Genomic DNA, 12,789 nt, shown 5'->3' with positions numbered 1-12,789 from the left:
TATAGGTTTGTGTATTCTCCACCACAATCAAGACAGTGAAAGTTTTATCATCTCTAGAAACCTCCATTTTGCTCTTTTATAACCGCATCCACCTTCTCTCACTCCTTTGCCCATCTCCATCCTTGCCTCTAGGCACTGGCAACCTTGTTCTGCATTTCTAAAATCTTGTCATTTCAAAACCGTTGGGTGAAAAGAAACATACAGCATGTAACATATAGGATTGTCTTTTTCACTCAGCATAATTCTTTTGCGATACATTCAAGTTATTGTGTGTATTCATAATTTGTTCCTTTTAATTGCTGAGTAGCATTTCATGATTATGGATTAAACAGTTGAACTATTCCCTATTCAACTTACCTACATTGTTATAATTGAAGTGAGTCTCTTCTAGCCAGCATTAAAAGAAGTGTTGTGTTATTTTCATCTAGTTTGTCAATCTTTGTCTTTTTATTGCTATATTAAACCATTTATGTTGAAGGTAAATATTTATGTGTTGACACTTTGACTTTTTATTGTTAGTCTTCCTCTGGTTCTTGTTCCTTTGTTTCTACTTTCTTGCCTTCTTTGGGTTATTTGAACTATTTTTTGGATTCCATCTTTATTTATTTATAGTGTTCTTGAGTATATTTCTTTGTATAGTTTCTTTCTTAGGGTTTGTGTTGGGTATTACAATATAAATATGTGACAATACAGTCTGCTAATATTGACATTTTACTACTTTGTATTAAGTGTGGAGTTTCACTTCTACCTAGATCTCTTTACTTTCTCCTTTTTAAAATTTCATCAGCTTGAGTATAAGATGATGTTAACATTTTTGTTTCAATCATCAAATACAAATGATGATTTATGAAACCCATGAAAAAGATAGTCCATTGTATTTACCCACATTCCTATTATTTCTGTTGTTCCTTCTTTTCTGATGCTCCAAGATTTCCTCTTTCATCATTCCCTTTCTATTCGACAAATTACTTTAACGGTTCCTTAAGAGTAGGTCTGCTAACAATAAATTCTTTTAGTTTTTTTCATCTGAAAATGTCTTTATTTTATTTTTATTCCTAAAGGGCAGTGTTCCCAGTCATGAAATTCATGGTTGATTTTTTTCCTTTCAATAATCGAAAATGATGTGTTAGTTTCTTCTGTTCCTATGTTTCTAGGTGAGAAATCTATTGACAATTGAACATTTTTCCACTACAGTAATGTATCATTTCTCTGTAGCTTCTTTCAAGATACTTTTACTTGTCTTTGGCATAGATTTCTTTTGGTTTATCCTGTCTGGGATCCCCTGGCTTCTTGAATTTATAGTTTATGTGTTACCAAATTTTGGAAGTTTTCAATTATTTCTTCTTCAAGTACTCATTCAACCCCACCCTCTCCTCTTTTTCTGGGGCTCTAATGTCAGAAATGTTGATTTTTTTTTTTTATAGTTCCTTAGGTTCTTTACACTCTGTTTATTTTTTTAAAGTTTATTTCTCTCTGTTGTTTAGATTGTCTGTCCAAACTGGGCAAATTATATCCTAAAGTTCAGTGATTCTATCTTCTATCTTCATCATTCTGCTATTGAGCCTAGCCAGTGAGTTAAAAATATACTATTGTATTTATTAGGTCTTTAGTTTCCATTTGGTCTTATTTTCTATTTTATTTGTTGGGTGAGATTTTGTAATTGTTTTAATTTGCTCTAAGAGAATTTCTTATTGATTGTTGAAGCATTTTTATAACAGCTCTTTTAAAATTCTTATCAGATGGGGCACCCGGGTGGCTCAGTCAGTTAGGCGTCTGACTCCTGATTTTGGCTTAGGTCATGGTCTCACAGTTTCATGGGTTTGAGCCCTGCATTGGGCTCTAGAGCCTGCTTGAGATTTTCCTACTCTCTCTGCCCCTCTCCTGATCAGTCTCTCTGTTTCTTTCAAAATAAATAAATAAACATTTTTTTAAATTTAAAAGATAAAAATAAAATCCTTATCAGATAGCTTCAACATCTTTTTCATCTAAGTGTTAATGTCAATCGACTATTTTTTCTCATTCCAGTTGTGTTCTGAGCTTTGGAATGGCAGGTAATTTTTATTTTTATTTTTATTTTTTTTGTATTCTGAACATTTTGTCTATTGTGTTATGCGACCCGAGGTCCTATTCGGATCTTTAATTTTGGAGCACTTGGGTGGCTCAGCCCGTTAAGCATCCGACGTTAGCTAAATTCATGATCTCATGGTTCATGGGTTCAAGCCCCGTGTCAAGCTCTGTGCTGATAGCTCAGAGCCTAGAGCCTGCTTCAGATCTGTGTCTCTGTCTCTCTCTACCCTCCCCACCTCCACTTGTCTTCTCTCTCTCTCAAGAGTAAGTATACATTTAAAAAAATCTTTATCTTTAATTTTAACAGACAGTTGCCCTGTTTAGATTTAGTACTCAGGTGCTGGTTTATTTTTCCAGACTGTGGTTTCAAATCAGTTATATTTCAGAGCCTTTGTTCTTCTTGATTTATCTAATGGTGTTGGGACTTTTCACTCACTCTTAGTGCTGATTGAGGCAGTGGAACAAGTTTCCTCAAATTGTACCACCAAGTATTTTAGAGGACGTAGGGAGTCTCAGGTCCATGGAGACAAAGAGGCTTACTGGGCTGGGCCATCTATCATGGCGGCATCTTTCTGTTGGTTCTGCCCACCCACTAAGTATGTCAGGGAATCTCAACATAGTGGAGTCTCTTGTTTATATTTTCCCTAGACTGTAAACTTATGTAGGGAAAACCAAAGTCTGGCAGGCAGTAGTTGTACATCTGTCACTACGTTAAATGGCACAGAATAGACTGTGTGAAAGGGTGCGTTTGGAGGGCTGGCTGTGCTATTCTCCAACACCCAGGGCCTCTTTGATATTCAGCTTATCCATGTGACTCACCTGGCTAATCAAATGCAAGCAGGAATGATGAGTGTCACTTACAGGTAGAAGCTTTGAGAGCCAGGAGGATCTTTGCTTTTTATTCTTACCTCTGTCACAGTCACTGATGATGTTTTAGATGGTGTCTTTTCCATCAGCCCACATCCCAGAGTGGGAATGATGACAGCTTAGAGCAGAGCCCCCGCAGATGTGGGAAAGCACGTTGATGTGAGTGATGTAAATGAGCAAGAACCTTTGTATGAATCGTGAAGATTTGAGGTGTTGTTTGTCACCATGGTATCACTTAGCCTATTTTGCAGTGAATTTTGCTTAAAGGAAAATTTGAGTGAAGAGGTAAACCTTGATAATCCTGGAGGGTACTAAAAATGCACAAAACCACATTATCTTAAAAATTACATAAACAAAACATTTCATTAATTCAGCTTGTGTTCCTTAGTTAAACATAATTAAACATAACATAAACTTTATTCCTTAAATCAACATAAACATTATAGGGGAATGAAAATCCATAATTTTGGTTTAGCAGCATCTTTCTATATTAGAGTAACTGAGTAGTCTATAAAGACAGTGTGCTTTCTAGTAGGAGAATGGAGGAATTTTCAGAGAGAGTTTTAGTTCTGTCTTCTGTGGTCTGAATATGTCCACCCAAAAATTCACTTGTTGGACTCTAATGCCTAATGTAATATATTAAGAGGTGGGAGTATTTGAGAGATGATTAGGTCACAAGGACTCTGCATATTAATTATGAGATTAATGCCCTTATAAAAGAAGCCCAAAAGAGATCCTTTCCTTATTACCATGTGAGAACATAGCAAGAAGTTGGCATTTGCAACCCTAAAGAGGGTTCTTACCAAAAGCTGACTAAGCTAGTACCCTAATCTTGATCTTTCAGCTTCCAGAACTGTGAGAAATAAATGTTTGGTGTTTATAAGCCACCCAGGCTCTGGTATTTTGTTATAGCAAACAGAATGGACTAAGATACCATCACCAGAATAGATTCCAGCATTGAGGATTAGTGACTTCATGGCTTTTTGCTTCTCCTCCAATTTTTGCTATCCATAGCATTTGCATTTATTTGTCAGTCTTCTGCAAACTTCTATCTCCATCTTATAGCAGTTTTGTTTTGAGATCTCCACAGGTTAGTAATGGAATGAGTTCAGATTGTACCAGACCACAAGTACAGCCTCCAGTTATGAACAAGACCATAGTCAGGGAAACTGAATACTATCCTAGAGGAAAGAAATCAATTTTACTCTGGGAACTTTTAATAAACTGACAACATTTACATTATTATGATATGATGTTTATTAGATTAAGATGGTCTTGACACATTTTCCATTGCTTGTGATATAATTTGTACTGAGGAAAAGATATCATGATCTTTTCCTTATGAGGATGAAATACTTTAGTCAAATTGTTAGAAATAAATCTGCACCTTTTTACAATATTGAATGTGTGAAAGTGGAATTATTTTAAAATGAAATTAGGATAACACATGCACCTCTGAATCAGGGAACAGCAAGAAAATTTTGCTTTTTAAGCCCCTTGGCCAAACTCTGTTGTTGCCCCTAAGCACCATTTTCGATTGAAGACATCTGGGACATCCAGCCCATTATTTTTCCATTTTTCTATCTTTATTCTACAGCTGCTGCCACCTATTATTTATTCTGGAGGTTTTTGTTTCTCTTCATTCTAGCAAGGGAATAAATTCCTTCTTATGCATCTACTAGTCTTTTTCTGCTGTTCTGATCAAGGCATATTATAGACTTCTTTATTTTAATAATTTTTATTATCCTCTTGGTGGAAATAAAGACAAACAAAGCAAATATAAAACAATTTGGGCAAATGTCAACATGTAAATAGTCTCACAATGTCCCTATAGTTATTCTCTGGCTTGGAAAAAAATTTTAAGTGAAATGGATGTGTCAGCACCTCTACTTCATTCCCTGGCCAAACTCCTTCCTTCAATCCTTAAGGAAAGGCCTTAATTCCTTTCTCAGTTCAATTATTCCTATCCATGTGTTAGTTTCCTTTGTGAGTAGTGAGCTTTTTGAGACTAACTGCTATTTTTTTTCCTCATTTAGATCTCTGGGACCTAGCCCAATGTCCAGGAAATAATAGCTGCTCAACAAATATTTATTAACTATAATGCATTCGTTTTGTACGTCCAGTCTATCATAACTTAACTCTAATTAAATATTCACAACTGGAATGGTAGAGTGGGGAGCTCCATAAATCCACCTCTCCATACAAACAATGAACACACTGGCAAAACCTATAAGAATCAACTTCAAAAGAACTACATGTTAGATTAAAAAGCCTAACAAGTTGAAACATAAAAGGATGGAAAAAGATAGACAATGTAAGCAGTTATCAAAATAGAACTGGGCTGTATATACCAGCATTAGACAAAGTAGACTTTAAGACAAAACTGGTTACTAAAGACAAAGATTTTATCTGACAGAGTGGCAATCTCTCAAGAAGACAATAATAAAACTATATATGTAAATAAATCATAAGCCACAATAACAAAATCTGAAAATGAATGAAGCAAAACTTACAGAATAAAGAAAAAGAAAATTCAATGAGAGTAGTTGGAGATTTATTTCAAAATTGCCATTTTCAATAATGTATAGAAAAACCAGGCAGAAGGTTCACAAGGGAATGGAACACTTGAACAGTACTATGAAACACATAGACCTAATTGAGAAGCTATTAGCTAGACTGAGTAAGGGAAAAAAAGAAGACTCAATTTTTTAAATGTTGTTTTAAAATTTATTTCTGAGAGAGAGAATGAGAGAGAGAGACAAAGCATGAGCAGGGGAGGGTCAGAGAGAGAGAGGGAGACACAGAATCTGCAGCAGGCTCCAGGCTCTGAGCTGTCAGAACAGAACCCGATGCGGGGCTCGAACCCACAAACCGTGAGATCATGACCTTAGTTTAAGTCTGATGCTTAACCGACTTAGCCACCCAGGCTCCTCAAGTCTCAACTTTTTAAAATAGAAAAACAAACTCACAAAAATAAAAAACATTACAAGGAAATGCTATGAAATTTATATGCCAACAAATTAGACAACCTAGATAAAATGGACAAATTCCTAGAAAGACTCAAACTACCAATACTGACTCAGGAAGAAATAAAAAATATGTTTATTTATTTTTAATAGAGAGAGAGAGAGAGAAACAGAGAGAGACAGAGAGACAGAGTGCAAGTGGGGGAGAGGCAAAAAGAGAGGGAGACACAGAATCTGAAGCAGGTTCCAGCCTCTGAGGTGTTAGCACAGAGCTCAATGCAGGACTCAAACCCACAAACCAGACCAGGAGATTATGACCTGAGCCAAAGTCGGATGCTTAACCAACTGAGCCACGCAGGAGCCTCTGAATAGACTTTTTTTTTTTTTTTTTTTTTTTTTTTTACAAATAGTTTATTGTCAGGTTTTAAAAGTAAAGACATTGAATTTAAAAACTTCCCACAAGGAAAATTCCAAGCCCAGATGATTCCACTGGTGAATTCTACCAAATGTGAAAAGAATAGTACTTATCACACACATTCTTCTAAGATAAATAAAATAAAAGATGAGGGACCTTTCCTACTCATTCTGCAAGGACAATTATTACACTTATATTAAAAGCAAAGATGTCACAAGAATATTGACACAAAAGCGTTCAATAAATTATGAGCAATTTGGCTATATCAATACATAAAAATCAGTGTTTACTTTTCATAAGGAGGTGAAAGATAGCCTAATAAGGGAGACTGACTTTCTCTGAAGCAGTACTTATGGTGGAGAATCTGACTTGCTAAGTTTAATCAGTGCCCACCTTGTATGTAGACTGGGCTGCCTAAAGGCTACTTCTGCACAAATAAAGTGATCTGAAGCAGGAGAGATTTATAAGCTGAGTCAATCATCATTAGATTGATTTCATTATGAGGGAAAGACAAAATTTAAAAGAGAACATAGGACTTCTAGCTTTCTTTCCGGCAGTCAAGAAGCTAAGAAGTCACCAACCCAATCTAACAATAAGAAAAGAGCTGAACACACTGGAAAATCAATTTGTTGTCAGTAGACATGACTTGCAAAAAATGTTGAAATAAGTTTTTCAGAGAAAAGGAAAATGACATAGGTCAGAAGCCTTGATCTACATAAAACAAGAAAGAACATGAGGGAAAAAATAAGAAAAGATAAAACCTTTACTTTTCTTTTTCTTAACCTAACAGATAATAGTTGTTATATGTATAAATTATTTTAAAAATATATCATATATAGCAACTGTTATAGATATTCTAGTATATTGTTGCTATTGCCTATAGCTTATTATAAGTATATATACATGGTTATGTATGCTTACATACATGGATATATATACATCTTATACAGATATATGCTTATATAGCCTTATGTCTGTAGGAAAAGAATGACAGAAATGAGCAATGATACAAGAGATTGAAGGAATGATTACTGTGTTATTATAAGGTAGTTACACTACCTGTAAAGTGGTATGGTGTTATTTCAAACTTTAGGGTAACACATAAAAAAGAGTAGAAAAAAAGAAAAATTGATATAGAAAGAAAGGAGAGAAAATGGAATCATATAAGAGGCTTAATTAAAGCCACAAAAGGCAGGAGTGTGTAAGAGAAAAATAAGAACAAGAAACATGGGTAACAAATTAAAAATAGTAACAACTATGTTAAATATTCATCTAACTATGTCGATAATCACTTTAAACACCAGTGATCTAAATATACAAATTAAGAGATATAAATCATCATAATGGATCAAAAACCAAGTCCCAATTACATAACTGTCCACAATAAATCCACCTTAAGTATAAAGACACATAAAATGGAGTATCTGGTTAAGTGTCTGACTCTTGATATCAGCTCAGGTGGTGATCTTATGGTTGTGAGATTGAGCCCCACCTTGGACTCTGCACTGAGAGTGGATTCTGCTTGAGGTTCTCTCTCTCCTCTCTCTCTCTCTCTCTCTGTCTCTTCCTCCCTCCCTCTCCTCTCCCTCCCTCTCTCACTCAAAAATTAATAAATAAACTTAAAAAAATAAATATAATGACACATAGAGATTAAAAGTAAAAAGATAGAGAAAGATATACTCAGCTAATGCTAATCAACAAAAAAGCAGGAGTAGCTATATTAATTTAAGACAGATTGGATTCCAGAGCAAGGAAAGTTGTCAGAATAAAGAGGAACATAACATAATTACATGTTATATCCAAGAAGATATAGCAATTCTTAAAATGCATGTAGCTAAGAATGGAGCACCTAAATTCTAGAAGAAAAAAAATGATGAAACTGCAAGGAGAAGTAGATAAATCTATTACCATAGTTGGAGACTATAATATCCTTTTATCATACATGGACAGATCCAACAGGCAGAAAAACAGTAAGATCATAGTTGCATTCATCAGCATAATTAATCAATATATAATTGACATCTGTTAATTTATCCAACAAAATCAGATTAGACACACCTCTCAAGTTCAAAGGAACATTAACCAATGTAGACCACATTTGGGCCATAATATATACCTTAACAAATCTAAAAGAACAATGTGTTCTCTTAGACAATAAAGGAATTAAGCTAGAAATCAATAATAGATAATAGCTGCAAAGTCTCCAAATACTTGGAAATTAAACAGCATACTTCTAAATAATGCATGGATCAAAGAAGAAATCTCAAGAGAAATTAAAATAATTACTTTAAATCAAATAAAAACAATAATCAAAATTTGTGAGCTGCAGTGAAAACAGAGCTTAGAGGGAAATTTACACCATTGAATGCATGTATTAGAAAAGAAGAAACATCTAAAATCAATAATCTAATTTTCTATCTTTGATAATTAAAAAAAATAAGTGCAAATTAAATCCCAAGTAAGCAGAAGAAAATTACAAGAATGAGAGCAAAATCAATGAAATTGGAAACAAGAAACAAACAATGAAATTGTTGAAACAACAATCAACAAATGCAAAGTGTAATTCTTTGAAAAGAGCAATAAAATTGATAATCATCTAGCCAGGTTAACTAACAAAAAGAGAGAGAGGAGGAGTGAGAGAGAGAAAGAGAGAGGGAAAGAGGAAAGACATAACTTACTAATATTATAAATAAAAGAGGGGATATTACTACAAATTTCATGGACATTAAAAAGATAATAAAGGAATATTATAAACAACTTTATGCTCACAAGTTTGACAATCTAGATGAGATGGATCAAATCTTTGAAAGACAAAATCTGCCAAACTCACACAGGAGAAAGCAAACAATTTGAATAGGCATCTATATCAAATTAATTGAATTAGTAAAATTGTCCTCCAAAACAAAAAGCACCAGGCCTGTATGGGTTCATACCAATCTCTACAATCTTCCAGAAGACAGAAGGATAGGTAATACTACTTAATTAATTCTATAAGGCAAGATGCAAAAGTTCTCAACAAAATGTTAGCAAATTGAATTAAACATTGTGTAGTAAGAATTATACATAGCAGCCAAGTAGGATTTATTACAGTCATAAAAGGTTGGTTCAACATTTTAATTAGTGTAATTGTTCACATCAATAGACAATAGAAGAAAAATCACATGATCACATCAGTAGATACATAAAGAACATTTGACAAAATCCAGCATGCATTCAAGATAAAAATTCTGTAGACTGGGTATAAAGGAGGAAATTAGTCTATTTGTTAAAGGCTATCTACAAAAACCTACAACTAATATCGTACTTAATGATTAAAAACTTGAAGTATCCACTAAAATTGAAAGAAAGATCTCTCCTCTCACTATTCTTTCTCAACATCATACTGGAAATTTTAGCTAATAGAGTAAGAGAAGAGAGAGAAATAAAAAATATATAGATTGAGAAAGAAGAAAATAAGTCTTATTTTAAGACTATATGATTATCTCTATAAAATCTAAGAGAACAAATAAAAAAATCTCCGGATACTAATAAATGATTGTAGGTTTCAGAACACAAAGTTAATGTATAAAATTCAATCACTTTTTATATACCAGCGTGGGAATTTGAAATTAAAAATTACATTTACATTAGAACTTCCAAAAATTAAATATGTAGCTATAAATATAATAAAATATGTATGAGATATGTATGAGGAGCAATGTAATAAAGCTGAAAGATATCATAAAAGAAATAGTCCATATTCATGGAATACGAAGACTAATATTATCAAGATGTCAGTTTCTCTCAACTTGACCTATAGATTCAATGCAATCTCCATCTAAATCTCAGCAAGTTATTTTCTGGGCATTGACAATTGATAATTAAGTTTATATGGAGAGACAAAACACTCGGAATATCCAACATAATGTTGAAGGAGGACAAAACTGGAGGGGATACTACTTGACCTCAAGACTTAATATAAAGTCATACTAATCAAGGCAGTGTGGTATCAGCAAAAGAATAGACAAAAGGATCAATGGAACAGAAGGCCCATGAATAGACCCACATAAATATAATCAGCTAATCTTTAACAAAGGAGCAAAGATAATACAATGGAGCATAGAGTGTCTTTTCTACAAATGGTACTGGAACAACTGGATATCCACATGCAAAAAAAAATGTAGACACAGACCTTCCACTTTTCATAAAACTTAACTCAAAATGGACCTAATGTAAAGCACAAAACTATAAAACTCCTAAAAGATCACGTAAGAGAAAATTTAGATGACCTTGAGTATGGTGATGACATTTTTTAATGTGTTTTTTTTTCAGGGGAGGAGAGACAGAAGGCAAGTGGGGAAGGGGCACGCACACACACACACACACACACACACACACACACAGAATGTTAAGCAGGCCCCAGGTTCCAAGCTGTCAGCACAAGGCCTGACGTGGGATTTGATTCCACAGACTGCAAGATCATGACCTGACCCAAAGCTGGACATTTAAACGACTGAGCCACCCAGACGCCCCAGTAATGACTTTTTTGATATGACACCAAAGGCATGATGCATAAAATAAATAATTGATAAGCTGGGTTTCATTAAAATTTAAAAAATTTACTTTGAGAAAAACAATGTCATGAGAATGAGAAGAGAAACCATGAATTGGGAGAAAATATTTTCAAAAGACATATCTCATAAAGGACTCATAAAAAATATACAAAGAACACTTAGGACACCTGAGTGGCTCGGTTGAGTGTCTGATGCCAACTCAGGTCATGATATCACAGTATTACAGTTCATGGGTTTGAGCCCTTTATGAGACTCTCTGCTGTCAGTGCTGTCAGCCCACTTTGGATCCTGTCCCCCTCTCTCTGCCCCTCTCCCAGTCTCTCTCTCTCTCTCTCTCTCTCTCTCTCATAAATGAACACTTAAAATATATATATCCAAAGAACACTTAAAACTCTACAATAATAACACAACAACCCACATTTGAAAATGGCCAAAAGATCTGAACAGACATCTATCTCACCAAAGATTTAGATGATAAATGTGTTAGTGTTTTCCAGAAATAAAAGAATCAATAGGACTTATTAATTAGGAATTGGATCACATAATTTATGGAGGCTAAGAAGTCTCAGGACCCACCATATGCAAGCTGGAATCCTAGAACTGTTAGTACAGTTCCAATTTGAGTCTATAGGGCTGAGAACCAGGAGAATAGATGGTATAACTTTCAGTCTGAGTGCAGAAGAAATCTGATTATCTGGAAAACAGGTAGAGTGAGTAAATTCTTTCTTACTCTGCCTTTTATTCTATTTAGGCTTCCAAAGGATAGGATGAGGCCCACCCACATTGGGGAAGGCAATATGTTTTACTCAGTCTACTGATTCAAATGTTAATCCCGTTCAGAAATATTGTCATAAGTACATCCAGAAAAAAATGTTTAATCAAACATCTGGGCACTCAATGTCCAAGTCAAGGAAAGAAATTGCAAATTAAGATAATGACCTTTAAAATGACAGAATTCCAGAACACTGACAGCATGAAATGCTGGCAAGGATATAAAGCAAAAGGAATTCTCATTTATTGCTGGTAGGCAAAATGATATAGTTATTTTGGAAGACAATTTAGCATTTTTTACAAAACTGAATGTACTCTTACCACACAGTCCAGCAATTGCACCACCTAGAATTTATTCAAATGAATTGAAAACATGCCCACACAGAAACCTGCACATGGATGTTGATAGCAGCTTTATTCATGATTACCAAAATTTGAAAGCAACCAAGATGTCCTCCAGTAAGTGAATATATAAATAAACTATGGTACATTCAGATATAGAATCATATTCAGCACTAAAAAGAAATAAACTATTAAGCCATGAAAAAACATGGAGGAACCTTAAATTCATATTACTTATGGAGGAAGCCAATCTGAAAAGGCTACATACTGTATGATTCCAACAATCTGACATTCTGGAAAAGGTAAAACTAAGGAGATGGTTAAATTTTCAGTTGTTAAGGGGGATTGTGGGGAAGAAGGAATGAATTGGTGGAAAACTGAGGATTTTAAAAGCAGTAAAACTCCTTTTCTATATAATATTATAATGGTGGATACATGTCATTGTACATTTGTCAAAACCCAAAGAATATACAATACCAAGAGTGAATTGGACCCTAATGTAAATTAAGGACTTTGAGCAATAATAATATGTCAGTGTAAGTTCAGTATACTACTCTGGTGGGGGATGTCAGTAGTGGGGGAAATTGCAAGCATGTGGAGGCAGAATATACGGGAACTCTGACTTTTTGCTTGATTTTTCTGTGAACCTAAAACTCTTCTAAAAATAAAGTTTATTAATTAAAGCAAATAAGTAAGGAAAATAAATATGAGACAGGCAGACAGTCTCCTGTTAGTTCCTTTATACTACCTGCAAGGATTGCTTGGCATGCCTGCACCTTCCATTATTCCCAGTCTTTACAATCTGGAG

The sequence above is a fragment of the Hyaena hyaena genome, unplaced genomic scaffold (assembly GCF_003009895.1).
Source record: "Hyaena hyaena isolate Hyena2069 unplaced genomic scaffold, ASM300989v1 scaffold_771, whole genome shotgun sequence".
Classification (NCBI taxonomy): Eukaryota; Metazoa; Chordata; class Mammalia; order Carnivora; family Hyaenidae; genus Hyaena; species Hyaena hyaena.
This window is presented reverse-complemented; position numbering follows the sequence as displayed.